The following is an 18,781-nucleotide window of genomic DNA, read 5'->3' as shown; positions in this document are numbered from 1 at the left end:
AGGTCAAATTCTGTTTTTCTCAAGATGTTCCACGTTTGGATGGACCCTGAAAATACTATATATAATGTTTAAACTGTTCCAAAGAATGTCAATAATATCACAGGTATTGGGACTATGTCTCTTCATAGAAAATTTAAACCATGTAGTGTAAATGGCATGAAGAGTCCTTCTAGACTTGTCACCAAAATCACCTTTGTTGTTATCAACCATGTTACCATCAGTAACACAGATTTGCTTTTAAATTTGAGTCTAAAATTGAAGTTGTTTTTTTTGACTCTTCCCTCAGTCAAAAAGTTGCACTTTTTACAACAGTTTAGAAACCAATGAGAGATTCATTAATTTAAACTTCCTTCCTTTATTTTCCTGGTCACCAATGTATAAATAAATAAATGTTATATATGTAGCAATACTTTGGATTCTGGGGCTTCCCCGTGGCTCAGCAGGTAAAGAATACGCCTGCAGTACAGGGACACAAGACATGGGTTCGATCCCTGGGTTGGAAAGATCCCCTGGAACAGGAAATGGCAACCCACTGCAGTATTCTTGCCAGGATAATCCCAATGACAGAGGAGCTGGGGGGGGGCTCCAGTCCCTCTAGTCCATGGAGTCACGAAGAGTTGGGTAAGAGTTAGTGACTGAGCACATGGCACTTAGACTTTGGATACTGGTGCAACAAAGTTGAACTGAATATTCTTTCCTTTTTAAAATTTGGGAGATGATTTTTTATCTCATTTTAATATCTCTTAGATTAATAATTTCATTTCTATTTCTCCTTACTAGAGAATTACCATTTGTTTCATTATTTTTTACTCATCTTAAGCTTTTGGTCATTCTTTCATCAAATTTCAAAACCATGTCTACAAATCCTAAACACTTACCATTAATTCTATCAATATTTTGCTGTTCTGCCATGAAAGGCATCACTAAACTTGGCTGAATGTTAGACACACAATTATTCTGTAAAAAAGATTATGTCCATGTACTAGTTGACATTTACTTTTACTTGTGAAATATTATTAGTCTGCTATTTGCTTGTCTCCTTTTTCAATTCTAGTAATTACATCCATATTTTTTGTGTGCAAAGGACATTTCATGGCATTTTAATTGAGAATTTAAGTGCTTCTTAATACAAATACATTCATTGGCTGAAATCTATCATAAAGATTGACTGTGAAATATGTTAACAGTGATAACAAAATAGTTTCTAAAGAGAGAATATAAAAGCTAGTTTCTAAAATGACCTTCTATTTGAAAGAAATTCAGAATAAAATAAAATACAAAAATTCTCCCATGTTCATGCAATGGAAAATCATAATCATTAATTTGAAACTAAATGCGTTTTACTAGCAACATTCAAACTGTCAAAAGGACATGGTGTCACCATTTCCAAGAACATCCAGTCAAATTGGATTTCTTCCTGTATTTGCTGATTTTAAGATGATTTGTTCCTCCAATCTTCTAAAGGATAGGCCAGAGTTATGTTTGTTGTTTTTGAGTTATGAAAGTGATATAAAGTTGATTCTTTTTCATTCTCATTGTTTTAATTAGTCATTAAATCTTCATTTAAAAGAGTACATAAAATTTCGAGGATTTTTTTATCTGACCCACTTAAGTTGTAGATTTGATGAGAATAATGTTTATGTTAATTTGCATTGTTTTGATTAGTGGTTAAATCCTCATTAAATAAGAACTTGTAATCTCTTATTTGCAAATTCTGTTTGGGTCATACTCAGCAGAAGTCTGCTCACTCCCATTGTTCCAATATTTTTATTTTAAATTAAGTAGACTCTTCTTGGACTTCCCTGTTGGCTCAGACAGTAAAGAATCTGCCTGCAGTGCAGAAAACCGGGGTTCAACTCCTGAGTCAGGAAGATCCCCTGGAGAAGGGAATGACAACCCACTCCAGTATTCTTGCCTGGAGAATTCCATGAACAGAGGAGCCTAGTGGGTTATAGTCCAGCGGGTCACAAAGAGTTGGACACAACTGAGCGACTAACCCTTTCACTTCCCAGGACTCTTCTTTGAAATTTTTCTATTTCTTTTTTCTCCCCGGCTTTATTTCTGTCATAATTATTCTTTCCCTGCCCTCATTCTCAATGATTTAAAAGATTTAAAAGTAAATGTTAACATTTAAACGGTATAAAATTTCGATTATTTTAATCAAAAATGTAGGGCTTCCCTGGTGGTCCAGGTTAAGAATCTGCAGTGCAATGCAAGGACACTGGTTCTATCCCTAGTCCAGGAAGACCCCACATGCTGTGGGGCAGCTGAGCCCATGTACCATATCTAACGAGCCCACGCTCTGGATCCTGAGAGCCACAACTACCAAGCCCACATGCCAGATCTACTGAAATCCAAGCCCTCAAGAGCCTGAGCTCTGCAGCAAGAGAGGCCACTGCAGTGAGAAGCCCTCACGACACAACCAGAGAGTAATCCCTGAATGCCACAAACAGAGAAAGCCCACACACAGCAACAAAGACCCAGGACAGCAAAAAATAAATAAATATTTTTAAAAAACAGAAATTTTTTAAAAAGTAAATTTCAAATGCACAAAAATGAAAACTTTTCATGTGTTAACAGTTCTTTCTCTTTTAAAATATATACAAGTATTAAACTTAGAAGGTAAAATACAAATGGTAATGAATATCAAATTATGAAATGAAATTAATTAATCTTGGAATTTTTTTTAATATTTGAAATTTTAACTAATCTTATTAAACATTTTTACAAAAATAAAACTATTTGCATCTCTCACATTCAATGTCCATCTAGTTGCCAATGTTAAGAACTAGTATCATTCTTTATATTATGTTTAGACACAGATGCATACAAATTTAAGAATAATATAAATTGTTTAATACTATAAAACATTCCTCAGCCATCATGTGCAATAACTGCAAATACTAAACAAATATGGAGTAAGTCCAGAACCATGAATTGCTTTTATATGGAGAGAAGGAAGAAAATGGATGCTCAGCACTAGTGGGAAATGAAACTTCATAATGCAAGTACCCATTATATTCATGCTATGAAAAGGATTTGACAAGTTAATTAATTTTATCTTTTCTCTTTTTTAAGTTTTCTGCTGTTCAAACTCTCTCTGGACGGCTGAAGCTTTCTCCTTTTCTTACATTGAAGGTAGCACAACCAATAATACTTCATAACATTTGGATGCAATTGCTAATTAGTGGCAGTCGCAAGCATGAATGTTAAGTGCCACAAGGGCCTGCTGGCACTTAAAAACTTATTAGGTATTGTATATATTTGTGATTTGAGGGTCCTCTGCCGCATCGAGCCCAGAGCCTCGTTTTCCCAGATCTAAGCAGGATACTGAGCTCATCTTTCCATCTTTTCTCTCCCCTTTTCTTAGTCCACCGCCTTAGTACACCTCAAAATCAGGCCTCCCACCCCTCAGCTCAGCTAAGGCCTTGACTTATTGATTTAGTCTTTCGGCTACTCCATGTATTGAGAATTTGAGCTGAACAAGTTCTTCAGACTCTCACAACTTCTACAACATTCTTTGTGAGAAGAGCACAAGTCCCTCTAGTGAGGAGGGGCCATCACACTTTTGTACGTGCTGTTCCCATGTCTTGAAACACTGTGCTCTCCTCTTCTCAGACTTACTTAGATCTCAGCCCAGTTGTAACTTCCACGGAAAAGCCTTCCTTGGCAGCCCCAATTAGTTCCAATCCCCTTTGGATGTGCCCCCTTAGCATCTAGTTCTATATAACAGAGCAAGGATTTTCTATTCATTTCATAATTTGGTGAGCATTTGTCTCCTCCATAGAGAAGAACTGACACAAGGACTGTGTCTGAGTGTGTTTGAGCACACTATCACATCGCCAGAGCTTAGCCCACATTGCACACATAGAAGACACTCAAGATTTAATTAACTGGGAGCCACTCAGCTGTATCTTACATTCTGTTTTCTGTCTTGCCTTTAGACGTTGTTCGATCATGCAGCTAAAAAAAAAAAATCGATTTGCCTTTTAGATCTCAGCTTAATAATATCACATCAGGAAAGTTTTCCCACACTAACTACTTCAAATACCCTTTATTTTTTTCATGTTGGAAAAAAGTGTAAACTCCAGTTGGCCTCCCAACATGATTTCACATCATGTGTTTACACCTAAGCACCTGTGCTCCAGTGAACTCTCCCCAAAGCTGTGAAAAAATACTGCACTAAAAAGACTGGCTTTGTGGTGGGCAGACTGCATTACAACAATCTCAGGAATATTTTCACTGGTTTAGCAAATCTTAAGTTTGGACACAGAGCATGACTAATTTTAGCAATAGGTATATTTTCCCTAAATCAAGTATTCTGAACACTGACTGACATGAGAACTAAAAAATACATTTTCTAATATGATCACATTTCTTTAGATAGCTTAGGATTTATCCTCAGCATTCCATTTTTGCCTGGACACCAAGCAGCCAAGGAAACACAAACAAATATTTCCAGAAAGTTTCTTGACTTGTTTTTTTTTTTTTTTGCAAAATTTAACTTCATTACCATGAAATCATTTGTTTATTATAGAATGACTTTCATCCTGGTTCTGCTGAGAACTTGATAAACTAGATGAACCAAGAATGATGGTCAAGTGTCTCTCTCCATTTTCTCACTACTCCCAATATTTAGTGACTACAGACCAAACTTTAATATAGATTCCTACCTCTTCTACTTTCTGATACACGTCTGTAGGATATTTGGTCCCTATCTCTTTACACAATTTTCCTTGCACTGTGGTGTTGGAGAAGACTCTTGAGAGTCCCTTGGGCTGCAAGGAGATCCAACCAATCCATTCTGAAGGAGATCAGCCCTGGGATTTCTTTGGAAGGAATGATGCTAAAGCTGAAACTCCAGTACTTTGGCCACCTCATGCAAAGAGTTGACTCACTGGAAAAGACTCTGATGCTGGGAAGGATTGGGGTCAGGAGGAGAAGGGGACGACAGAGGATGAGATGGCTGGATGGCATCACTGACTCAATGGACATGAGTCTGAGTGAACTCTGGGAGTTGGTGATGGACAGGGAGGCCTGGCATGCTGCGATTCATGGGGTCGCAAAGAGTCGGACATGACTGAGCAACTGAAATGAACTGAACTGAACTGAACTGAAAAAACAAGAAAGACAGCAAAATTGGACTATAATAATTGGACACTGACATCACAATCCACAAAATAACCATTGTTGAGTTGAATTAGCAGTGAAAGTTTCTTAGTAGGTAGATTTTTTTTCTCACTTTAAGTCTTCATCTATTTTAAGCAATGGCATATGGAAATGTCAAGATGAATCCAGCCAACGGGGTACCTGATTCTCATGAGTTACTGAGTGTCCATGTGGCCTGGGGGCACAGACCAATTTGTCTCAAACAACTGAACTTTCTACCCAAAGGGGCTGAAGAGCAAAGAAGGATTTTATTAAACTTGGTTGACGGAAATATGGGAAAGCATCAGATTCTGCTCAAACTCAAACGAGCAAGCTCTGGTTCGTCGGCTCAATCAGAAGCTTTACTAAATGAGACTTAGGAGCAAAGAAATGTGTTAAGAAATAAATTAGCAAAAATATCTCATGCCAGAAGGCCTGACCTCCATTTGTAATCAATGAACTTCTTCTGGCAAAAATAGTGTACCATCGAGTTCTGAGAAAGCATGTATTGCTCACCCTAACTGTGTGGCTTTAGAAACAGAAGGGAAAAAATCTACACTTTTTTTTTTTGTTTGTTTACTCATACAAATACAAGATCAAAATTGCTTTGAGGTCTTTACTTCATGAGATATAGCATTAACATTTTTTAAATCAAGTAATATGCTAGAAGTAGAGAGCATAGTTCATCTGTTTTCATCAGGTAGTACAATGGAAATAGAGGTACTAGTAACTATTACCTTGCCTCTAGCTGTAAGAGACACACTTCAGTAGTTTGATCTGCTGTAAAACAGCAGATGTTTCTCTTGAGCTTCTAAGTTTTCTTTAGACCAAACAAAGCACTCTTCTCTGTGGTTGAGACGAGTCAAGGAAGACATCCTATTGAACCCTTGTCCAATCCCCAGGAATTCCAAATAGGACTGCCATATTGTTTCCCACCTGGCTTCAACTGGGAAATGAAAGATTATTAAAATGTTTTAATCATTTTCAAGTTCAGGAATGTCTTAACTTATTTGCCTTTTCAAAAGCATCATGTAAGTATGCTTTTCTTTCCTTTCTGCACTCCCCCCTGCAACTTTGGATTGTGTTTTCAGTTACTTTTCAACCATGGGTAAATAAAGAAATGACTGAACTTGTTAAGTGCTGGTTCTGATATGAGTAGCAAATTGAAATCCTTTCCTTTAAAATAATAAAATAAACTTTGATTGTATTCTAGAGATATAGGCTGCTAAAAAGTCACTTGGGGCAAATACTGGACAATCTTTCCGCAGTATTTTCAGTTAGTGTTAACTTTAGGGGTTATGGTTTTAGTATATACTTTGCCTCCGTGGGTGATAACAATTCTGTGGTTTTTGTTAGCTATTTCATTTCTTGGCTGAAGTTACCCTGAAATAAAGGAAAGTCTGTGTTTATTTTGTAACTATTTCATTAGCAGGTTATACATGGCATTTTCTCATTGGTCAGTTTTATTAGGAGGAGCCAGGAAAGTAACTTCCAAGGGATTTTATTAAATATCCATGTTTCTGAAGATAAAGTTGGAGGAAAAATTTCTTCTCCTTATCATGTTGCTTGTCTTATTTTTTCTTCCTACCTTTCATTATTTAACTGGCCTGTTATACATAATAGTGTTGTAAGATTGTCTCATAACATTGCTATGTCCTTAAAAATTTCCATGACCCATATTTTGGATTATACCTTCAAGACTTTTAAATAGAGAATAATTTTATGCTTATTCGGGACCCAGTCTTTCCATTACTGTTCCTATTTTCTGTGTCCCAGTTCACAGGTTTTTAGCGTAAATCAGCCCAAAGAAAAAAAACACATTTCAGAGGTTCTGAAAACAAGAGAGGTTTGGAAACTTCAAATCGCCCCACTAGTCTTGAGCTTAACCTCAGATATGTGGATGATACCACTCTAATGGCAGAAAGTGAAGAGGAACTAGAGTCTCTTGAAGAGGGTGAAAGAGGAGAGTGAAAAAGCTGGCTTGAAATTCAACATTATAAAAGTTTAAATCATAGCATCCAGTCCCATCATTTCATAGCAAATAGAAGGGAAAAGTGGAAGCAGTGACAGGCTTTATTTTCTTGGGCTCCAAAATCACCACGGAAGGACTGACTGCAGCCACAAAATTAAAAGATGCTTGCTCCTAGGAAGGAAAGCTGTGACAAACCTAGACAGCAGATTAAAAAGGAGAGACATCGCGTTGTTGACAAAGGCCTGTATAGTTAAAGCTATGATTTTTCCAGTAGTCATGTACATCTGTGAGAGTTGGACCATAAAAAAGGCTGAATGCCAAAAAAATTGATGCTTTCAAATTGCGGTGCTGGAAAAGACTTTTGAGAGTCCCTTGGACTGAAAGGAGATCAAACCAGTCAATCCTAAAGAAAATAAACCCTGAATATTCATTGGAAGGACTGATGTTAAAGCTGAAGCTCCAATATTTTGGCCACCTGATGCAGAGCCGACTCACTGGAGAAGACCCTGATGCTGAGAAAGATTGAAAGCAAAAGGAGAAGGGGGAGACAGAGGATGAGATGGTTAGCTAACACCACCAACTCAATGGAAATGAATTTAAGCAAACTCCAGGAGATAGTGGAGGACAGAGGAGACTGGCGTGCTGCAGTTTATGGGGTCGCAAAGAGTCAGACATGACTTAGCCGCTAAACAACACATTAATTTATTACTGGGCCAGGGTGAGAAGGGAGGCCCAAACAGCTTCCACAAGTGGCATTTCAAGGTAAAAACTTATTTAGATTCTCATTAGTAAAATGAAACCAAGAACATCATTTTCACCAAAAAAAAATAATGCCCTTCATCTTGACCCCACAAGAGCTATTTGTCAAGAGCCATCATAAAATCATCTAGATACTGACCCGGTACACCTAGGTTTCACAAAAGTGACTAAAATGTCATTTCCTAGTTTATCTAGAGCACATCCTCCCCTTTGCTTACCATCATGACCACACAGTCACTAGGGAAGAAGTGTGAGGGATGCCGGAGGGAAGAATGGGCAAGAGATGACACCTGTTCTCCCTCCCTTTCCCAGCTACCCTTGAACAGGTTGGGCTACATCTGAAAAACTTCCAGAGATTTCCTTCCACCATCACGATTGCCACATAGAGACTTGGTAATGGTTGATCTACCTGTCAACTAGCTGTTATCTAATCAAATGCTTATCTAGGTGTTGCTGTAAAAGTATTTTTGTAAATCTAGTTAATATCTACAATCAGTTGACTTTAAATAAAGGAGATTATCCTCAATAATGTGAGTGGGTCTTGTCAATCAGTTGGAAAGCCTAAGAGCTAAAATTGAAGTTTCTAGAAGAAAGAAGACTAAACTATCAACTTCTGACTGAGTTTCCAACTAGCCTATAAATAAATATACACACACACACACACACACACACACACACACACACACACACACATACACACACTGTGTTCATGTTCAGTCACTAAGTCATGTCTGACTCTTTGAGATTTCAAGGACTATAGCCCACAGGCTTTTCTGTGGATTTCCCAAGCAAGAATATTAGAGGGGGTTGCTGTTTCCTTCTCCAAGGGATCTTCATGATCCAGGGATCAAACCCAAGTCTCCTGCATTGTAGGTGGATTCTTTATCACTGAGCAACCAGGGAAGGCCCTTTCACCCACCACATACCCACATGTAAAACAGACATACTGGTTCTGTTTCTCTGAAGAACCCTGACAGGTACAGAACCTTATTTCATTCCTGCTCCTTCCTTATTGGGCTGTATATTGTGAGTTAAGAGGAGTCATGAACATAAAAGCATATTCAGGTTGGATAACTACAGTTCTAAGAACTATGCTTAATACCTGGGAGGATTCCTGGAAGAAGCCAGAACACAGATTTATCCCATATTTGACTATGTATATGTAGACCACTACGGCATTAGACAGATGACTTTCCTATGCTTTTTTTTTTTTTACCTTGTTTTAAATATGTAATTGTATTTGTACTACTGGCAAGGTCTCATAAATATGCCTCAATTTTTGGACAAATATTTATAATACAAACTAGATATTTTTGTTATATAAACCCATAATTCTTGACAGTATGACATATATTTTAGCTTGTAAGTATTTCATTTTAATAGTGTTTGGGTATAGGTGTATTTCATATAATTGTATTGAATTAGATCATTAAAGTTAACTGAAACTCACCCATTCTTTTAATATGCAAAGCCGTTTCCTAGAAAATTGTGCACAAGCTTCAAAAACAAACTGAATTGTAAAAATAGAAAATACTGATAATCAACAGGGATCTTTTAAGTAATACTAGATTTAACAGCTGAAAAATTGGACTTTTATGCATAAAGCTGGTTTTCTGTGGCATGCTTCTAGAACCCTAAATACACGGAGGCAGCTATAATCTTTAATTATTCTTTTATTGAAAAATGTCATGTTAGCCAATTTTCCATCATAGAATGTTTAGGAACTTTAGAAAATACTCAGTTTTACTGACAGAATTCTCTCCATTGATTCCATGATACTGAAGCTATTAATGATCCTTAACTGGACAATCTCACTTGCCTCCCTGCTCTATATTGCGTCAGGCACATTCTAGATTTGTAGTAGTTTATAAAGAAACAGGAAAACATACCAGACCCTAACAACATAGGAAGTGAAATTCTAATTCAACAAAAATGTGAACAAACTTTTAAACATAAAGTTCTGACTAATCTTAGAATCATCTAGGGTCATTGAATTAAGCATCTCTCTTTTAAAAACAAAATGTGAAGCAAATGCAGTAATATACTAGACTAGAGGACTGATCTATTTACAACCATTTTAACTTTTACGATGTGTTATAAATCTGCTGCTTGTTTTTTATTAGTCTTCTTTGCTCTCAGAGCCCTGTTTTAAAAAGAGAGAGAAGATATATCTAATTTCTGAGCAGTTATTTGCTTATGATTGAACCAAAAAAATATCACAGCATTTCTGATATCAGAGGCAATATATCATGGTGGTTAAGGCAACCAGATCTAGCTCCATCACTTTCCAGCTGTGTGACTTTGCCAAATTAACCTCTCCAGGCTTCAGCTCCTTCATATGTAAACTGGGGACAGTAATATCCTACTCACTGAGTCATTATAATGGCCAATAAAGCTTTATACATATACATATATTTAAAAACAAGCAACTATACACACCCCCATTATATACATAAAGCATTGAGCACAGTTTTGGCAAATATTGTATTCTCAATAAATGGTAGCTACCTTCATAATTAAGAAACTGTCTTTACCCCAAGTCATTAAACTTCTATTCTAAGAAAACAGCTCTTCTTGCTCAAAATATTTTAAAAACTAATAATATATAAAATGTCTGTTTAGGCTTATCATCACTGTGAAACATAAAATACACAACTTGTTATAAGCAACAGAAATAGACCAAAATGGAAAACAAACTTCTGGAAAGGTGTGATACCCCCAGAAGCCACAGGAAAGATCAAGAATCAGGCAGTTCTAGAGGTCTAGACAGACTTGCCTTTTCTTTTCAGGATTTTGCTGATTCCATTCCAATCGCTTCAGTCATTTTGTCACTCATGTTTCAAATTCCAAGAGATAACATCTAAGCAGTCTAGACTGGCTGAAGGAAAGTAGAACTTCCAGTCATGTTTGCTATGTCCCCCACAAACAAAGTCCAAGGGCTGTTATGCAGGAGAAAGGGGTGAAAATGAGAAAACAGATTCCCTATATGTATAAGAGTACTGCCTTTTACTGTTTTTCGGAAAACATATGCCCTGATAATTCACAATAATCACATGTATTAGATAGAAAATAAGTGTCAGAAACTAGGTAATTTCTTTAATGCTTAATATACACGATACACTAACAATGATAGTAGAGAACCTAGGATTCTGGGTGACTGTGCAATAGTCCCAAATAAGCTGTTATCACCCAGAAGGGGTAATGATAGATTTCTGTTTCCACTTGTTCATTAAGAGTGCACTGGGAAAATTTGCTCACCCTCAGTTCAGTTCAGTTCAGCCGCTCAGTCGTGTCCGACTCTTTGCGACCCCATGGACTGCAGCACTCCAGGCTTCCCCGTCCATCACCAACTCCCGTAGCTTGCTTAAATTCATGTTCATCAAGTCGGTGATGCCATCCAACAATCTCATCCTCCGTCACTCCCTTCTCCTTCCGCCTTCAATCTTTCCTAGCATCAGGGTCTTCTCCAGTGAGTTAGTTCTTCACACCAGGTGGCCAAAGTATTGGAGTTAGAGCTTCAGCATCAGCCCTTCCAATGAATATTCAGGAATGATTTCCTTTAGGATGGACTGGTTGGATCTCCTTGCAGTCCAAGGGACTCTCCAGAGTCTTCCCTAACACCACAGTTCAAAAGCATCAATTCTTCGGTGCTCAGCTTTTTTTATGGTCCAACTCTCAAATCCATACATGACTACTGGAAAAACCATAGCTTTTCCTAGACAGACCTGTGTCAGCAAAGTGATATCTCTGTTTTTTAATACGCTATCTAGTTTGGTCATAACTTTTCTTCCATGGAGCAAGAATCTTTTAATTTCATAGCTGCAGTCACCGTTCACAGCATTTTGGGGCATAAGAAAATAAAGCCCGTCACTATTTCCATTTTTTCCCCGTCTATTTGCCATGAAGTGATGGGACTGGGTGCCATGATCTTAGTTTTTCGAATGTTGGGTCTTAAGCCAGCATTTTCACTCTTGTCTTTCACCTTCATCAAGAGGCTCTTTAGTTCCTCTTCTTTTTCTGCCATATGGGTGGTAGCCACCCTCTTTTCTCCTCTTTACTGGTCTTTGCCACCCTGGCTTCTAAAAGTGGCAGGAATGGTGGCACTATCTTCCAGTTACAAATTTCAGCTTGGATGGGCTTGAGAGGCAGGGAATAATGGCAGCTCCTTGAACCTCCGCAAACACTCAAGCTTATTTGCTTACACTGGAGGTCTAGTGATGCTCATCTCCTACCTCTGATAGATGGGGAAACTGGTATAATATATGCATGCTGCATGCTAAGTTGCTTCAGTTAAGAACCATTCTTTGCGACGCTATGGACTATAGCCCCCCAGGCTCCTCTGTCCATGGGATTCTCCAGGCAAGAATACTCGAGTAGGTTGCCATGCCCTCCTCCAGGGAATCTTCCCCACCCAGGGATCGAACCCGTGTCTCCTGTGGCTCCTGCATTGCAGGTGGATTCTTTACCGCTGAGCTCCCAGGGAAGCCCCTGATATAACGTCAACACTATCCAATTTAGATTCTGTTTAGTTTCCCAACTACAGTAAAGTGGAAACCTTCCCAATAGCAGCAGAGAATTAGATAGGATTCTTTCTTAAAAGAAAAAAAAGTATCAGTGAGCCACTGCAAGGAATTACAGTGACACACACTCAACAAGTGGTCACTTCCCTCAGGGTAATTTCCTTTAAGTTACATAGAATCCTAATAAAACTGATTAATTCCTCCCAAACTTTGCAGCAGATTGACAGCGGTACATTAAGAGGTCAATAGGACTAGAAAGAAGATTTTGAGGATCTTCTGAGAATAGCCAATAGGTGACAGAGAAGAAAAAATGCTATGAAAATACACAAAAAACCCAAAACACCATAGCAGATGCTCTACACACCCCAAAGTGTCCTGAACTATATCATATTACAGCATAATAGCTGACATTTATAATGGTGACCCTAAGTCCTTGGGAGGTCTATTTAAATCACACTATAGTACGATAGTTGGCATTCATAACAATCAACCTGGGCTTCCTTGGTGGGTCAGTGGTAAAGAACTCACCTACCAACACAGGAAATGGGGGTTCAATCCCTGGGTCAGGAAGATCCCTGGGAAAAGGAAATACAACCCATTCCAGTAAACTTGGCTAGACAATCCCATAGACAGAGGAGCCTAGGAGGCTACAGTTCACAGGGTTGCAAAAGAGTCAGACACAGCTTAGCAACTAAACAACAATAATGATGAACCTAAGTCCTTAAGAACTCTATTTAAGGTAGAAAAGACTAATATTTTTTAGAAATGTATGCAAATAGAATATTTCTTAAAAAGGGGCTACATTTAAAGAAGGTAAACTTTGGGAATAAACATATAATATATATTATATATAATTAAATAAGTATATTTAAATTATAAATATAGAATAATATATATAATAATAATATCTAAGATCATGACATCCAGTCCCATCACTTTATGGAAAATAGATGGGGAAAAAATGGTAATAGTGACAGACTTTATTTTCTTGGGGTCCAAAATCACTGTGGACGGTGATTACAGCCATGAAATTAAAAGACACTTGATCCATGGAAAAAAGCTATGACAGACCTAGACAATGTTTTAAAAAACAGAGACATCATTTTGCTGACAAAGGTCCATATAGTCAAAGCAATCATCTTTCCCAGTAGTCATGAACAGATGTGTGACTTTTACCATAAAGAAGGCTAAACACCAAAGAACTGACGCTTTCAAACTGTGGTGCTAGAGAAGACTCTTGACAGTCCCTTGGACTGTAAGGAGATCAAACCAGTCAATCCTACAGGAAATCAACCCTGAATATTCACTGGAAGGACCTATGCTGAAGCTGAACCTCCAATACTTTGGCCACCTGATGCAGAGAGCTGACTCATTGGAAAAGACCCTGATGCTGGGAAAGATTGAAGGCAGGAGGAGAAGGGGACAGAGAATGAGATGGTTGGATGGTATCACCGACTTAATGGACATGAGTTTGAGCAAATCCTGGGAGACAGTGAAGGACAGGGAAGCCTGGAGTGCCGCAGTCCATGGGGTGACAAAGAGTTGGACATGACTGAGTGACTGAACAACAACAACAATAATAATCTTGCCCCAAAGATTCTGGATAATGATAGTGATTGTAACAATAGCAGCCAACAATGATAGGGGATTTATCACTTGCCAAACACCATGTTAAGTGTTTTACCTAGATAATTCCACATAATCCTCACGCCAAAACCCAGGGTAGGTACAACTATCATTTCCTTACAGACAAGAAAACTAACAGAGGTTAGGTAGCTGCGTGAAGCCACTTTCTTAGTAAGGATAGGTAAATGAGATTACAACAACAAACAACTCTAGCATCTCAGTGGTTTAAGGCAACAGCTTTATTTTTCATTGATGATGCCTATTCATGTGATGTGGCAAGGGCCATGCTCTTTGTAGAATGATGGAGTGTCTGCTGTCTGGAATAAAGCTGGCTGCCATGCCTGGAGAAGAAAAAGGTGGTGACTTATGCCCTGACTCCTTCCACTCAGTCATGTGGCCATGACCTATTTCAATGAGCAGAAGTACAAACCTACCATGTGTCCAAAGGAGGAGACCAGAATATTAGTGAATTGCCCTAATGACTGTTTGCCACAAAACACATAACTAGAAATTTGGGAATAGGACTCAAACTCGGGCATCCTAAAAATATGAGTTTAGAGTAAGGACTAGAGAAATCTCTTAAGTTTTGTGTGCCTACCAAGGAGAGTGAGTAAGGAAAGACAGAAGTGGGCCACATCCTTTGGAAAGTTTCATTTTCTGCTTGCAAAAGTTTTCTTTACCAGGTCTTGCTTAAATGCGATCATGCTGGAGAAATTATGAACTTTGAAGGCAGTCTTGCCCTTTGTACAAGTCATGGGGTTAGCAGTTACATTTAATACCAATGGGAACAACACAGAAGAATCATTTTAATTTATTTTCTATGGCCTTTTGCATTGTCTAGGAATAACACAAATGGAATCTCTTTAAGAAAAGAAATTGGCTTTAGTATTAATGAAGTGTTCTATAACCTTGTATGCTCAGCAATAATAATCATTGACATCCCTAGCACATGTCTATGCTTATTTAATTTGAACAAGCTTTCTTATTAAGCAATTTGTGCATGCTCTATCCCTCAGTTGTGTCCAGCTGTTTGTGACCCCATAGACTGTAGCCCACCAGGCTCCTCTGTCCATGGAATTTTCCAAGCAAGAATACTGGAATGGGTTGTTTTTTCCTTCTCCAGGGGATCTTCCCAACTCAGGGATCGAACCCTCATCTCCTGGGTTTCCTGAATTGGCAGGCAGATTCTTTACCACTGCACCACTGGGGAAGCCCTAAATTACTTGAAAATAAACAAATGAGGTTTGATTCCTTCTTGGTTCTTTTGATAGTCTGCATTGGATCTTATTGGTTTATATTTCAAAATACTTTTTTCTGCATGTTTTCCTTGGTAGCTTCTACTGGGAGGAGCGGAACATTCCCATCATTATACTTCACAGATTTGTAGAAGTGTGTTGGATGTTTACATATCTTCTGCATGACTCCAATGCAGGGTAATGTTCCTTACAAAATTCTTGCAGAAGAAAAGCAAGATTAGCAAGAGATCTAAGAGGTCTAAATAGATACCTACTTTTTCCAGAGGGCAAAGTAAGGAATGCCACACAATACCAGCAACTAACTTACCTGGAGTAAACTTGAATAATTACCTTGGTTTTTATACTGACTTCAGGATTTTTCAAAACAACATGTATATGGTTTTACTTTCTATCTAAAATAGAAATGTATCCTAAGTAAAATTTAATATAAATTTCTGTAAACCTAGGAAAGTGAGACACATTCCACATTTTGCGGCTCAGGCTATTATTCATCTAAATGAATAAAATTAATGACAGTCTCTAATCAGAATCAAAAATTTAAGTTCTAGTCTTAATTATATTATGGCTGAAGTAAATGCTAAGAGGGGACATACTATTTTTATATCTTGTTTTCTTAATCTTTACAATAGTAACAAACACACAGGTCTTTTTTTCTGAAGTCCTGAAGAAAAGCTTTATTGATTCATGATAATAACACCAAGTGTATGTAACTGCAAATTATCAATTTTAATATCAGAAATATCTTTAAAAACTATGGAAAATGTGACCATAAAACATAAAAGTTAAGGAACTTATTACCACTGAAAATGGGCTAGCTAAGTTATAAGGTCTGAGGAAGACATCTTAATACTCTTAGCAAAGGATTTACTTTGAGCCTAACTGACAGGAGATGAGAAAATGTTAAAGAAGGATTTGTTTTTAACTTTTTATTTTGTACTGGGGTATAGCCAATTCACAATATTGTGATAGTTTCAGCTGAACAGCCGAGAGGCTCAGTCATATATCTGCTGCTAACTGCTAAGTCACTTCAGTCATGTCCGACTCTGTGCAACCCCATAGACGGCAGCCTACCAGGCTCCTCCACCCATGAGATTTTCCAGCCAAGAGTACTGGAGTGGGGTGCCATTGCCTTCTCCAATGCATGAAAGTGAAAAGTGAAAGTGAAGTCGCTCAGTCGTGTCCGACTCTTTGCAACCCCATGGACTGCAGCCTACCAGGCTCCTCCATCCATGGGATTTTTCAGCCAAGAGTACTGCAGTGGGGTGCCATTGCCTCCTCTGGTCATATATCTAGATGTATCCATTCTCTTTCTAAACTCCCCTCCCATCCAGGCTGCCACATAACATTGATGAGAGTTCCATGTTACTTAAATAAAATACAAACAGGGAAGAAGAAAAACAGAAAAGTGTTGTCTTTGGGGATCTATCACTTAACCAGCCCTTAGGATCTGCTCTTATAACATTTTGATCATGGAATTAGTGCTTATCTGTAGTAAGGAACATATTCCTTCCATTCAACTAAACTCATTAAGGAATGAAAAGTTTTGAATTTGACTTATTAATATTTGTCAGAAGCCTGGCCCAGGAGAAAGCGTAGCACAGGTTTAAACAGCTAAATCAAGTCATCACCCAACTGAGAGAGTATCACCTCTTGTTCCCTTAAAGTTTTATATTATCTAATAATTGATAAGACAGGGCACAGCAATATTGACTAAAAGCTTACAAGCTAAGAATTAAAATAGAAAAGTGAGAGAAAAGATAGAAAAGGGAAAATAACACTGGCCTCCAAATATGAGAGCGGACAAAAGTAACAAGGCTAATGACAAATGGCTGTGTGCAGACGTGACAGAAATCATTTTGACAGCAGAGCTGTGGGTCTCGTGTGCAAGGAGATAAGTGAAATCTAGTGTCTGCCTTTATTCTATATGCTTATCATGATTGTGAGTGTCGGTGTTGTTCAGTCACTCAGTTGTGTCCACCTCTTTGAGATCCCACAGACTCCATGACTGAGGGTACAAAATATAAATGCTAACAGTATGAAGTAGGGTGTGATAAGTGTAATGTGTGGTTCAGATGCACGGCAGCACAAGCTCGGGACCTGGGTTCACTAGCATTCTGGTTAGCGCTTGAGCTTTGGATTTGGACAAATGGATCAGTCAGGGTTCAACCAGAGAAACAGATCCAGGAGGAAATTTATATTAAGAGGTTTATTGCAAAGAACTGGGGACTGGCTAGACAAGTCTGAGGTCCATAGGGCAAACCATTAGGAGGGGCAGTCTGGACTCGCAGACAGCTGAAGCTGCAGTCCACAGGCAGAATGTCCTGTTTAGGAAAGCTTCAGCTCTGCTCGTTAGACCTTTCAACTGGTTGAGTCAGACCCACACAGATTATCTAGGATCTCCCTTACCTAAAGTCACATGATGATGGACTTTAATCACCTCTACTCTTCATAGCAACATCTAGACCAGTGTTTAACTGAGTATTATTGTGGGGACCATAGCCCAGCTAAACACACATGTTAAACAGACCATCAAAACAAACCTAGATTAAGTGCCTAACTACCACGTCCTAGCTACGTGGCCTCAAGAAAGCTTCTAAATTTCTTTAAATCCTTATCTTATCATCTGTAAAATGAAAGGAGTAAGAATAACTACTCTTGAAATTGTTGTGAAGATTAAATAGCTCCTGTAACTGGACCTAGCAAAGTGACTGGCACAGAGTAAATACTCAGTAAACATTACCCAGCATCAGTAGCATCTCACGAACTGGGCAAATCAACCTTTGTCTCTGAGCTTCAATTTTCTCATCCGTACAATCAGAATGTTAATACCTACAATTCACAGAAGTGATATGAATATTAAATATATAGGAGGTGACTTTTTAAAAACTGTGCCAAAGGCAAGTTAGCTACTTAGCAAATTATAGAAACTTATACTCATTTTCCAAAACATTTTAGTACCAATAATTAAAATCACAGACTTTTAAAAATGAGGCCAGCTCATAATAGCTTCTAATATATCTTAATATACCTTCAGCTTTACAAGTAGAATTTCCCTCAGAGTCCTATAGACATAGTCAAATAACATCCAAATTCACACACACACACACACACAGATACAATTTATGGATCACTTTTTGAAAGCTATTATTAAAACAGGACATGTGAGAAAAAATATTTTAGGATATTATAGTAATATTAGTTTAATTATGTTTTTATCTTAAAAGCAATTTTAGAGAATTTATGGCTTAGCTGTCTTACCCTAGAGTAAGTCTACTTAAGTTAGAATCCCAGTTTTATTACTTTCTAGCTGAGTGAACTCAAGCAGGTCACTCAGCTTCCTTCCACAGAAATCTCATCTTTAAGATGAGGGGAGTAATAGTACCTCTTTCAGAGGATGTTTTGAGGATTTAAAAAGCTGATACCTGTAAAGTGCTGAGAACTTTCTGGTATTTGGTGTCAGCTCCCTGAAAAGATCACTTCATGTCCTCCTGGAAGGTCAA

At 38.0% G+C, this 18,781-nt stretch overlaps 1 long non-coding RNA gene across 2 annotated transcripts in view; it reads right to left on the bottom strand.

The window, feature by feature from the left end:
* Positions 1-18,781, bottom strand: part of LOC114115026 (uncharacterized) — a 245,082-nt gene that overhangs the window by 163,059 nt on the left and 63,242 nt on the right. The window lies entirely within an intron of this gene.

The sequence above is a fragment of the Ovis aries genome, chromosome 5 (genome assembly GCF_016772045.2).
Source record: "Ovis aries strain OAR_USU_Benz2616 breed Rambouillet chromosome 5, ARS-UI_Ramb_v3.0, whole genome shotgun sequence".
In the NCBI taxonomy this organism is placed as follows: domain Eukaryota; kingdom Metazoa; phylum Chordata; class Mammalia; order Artiodactyla; family Bovidae; genus Ovis; species Ovis aries.
Note: the sequence above shows the minus strand (reverse complement) of the source record. Positions and strands in the feature narration are given on the sequence as shown.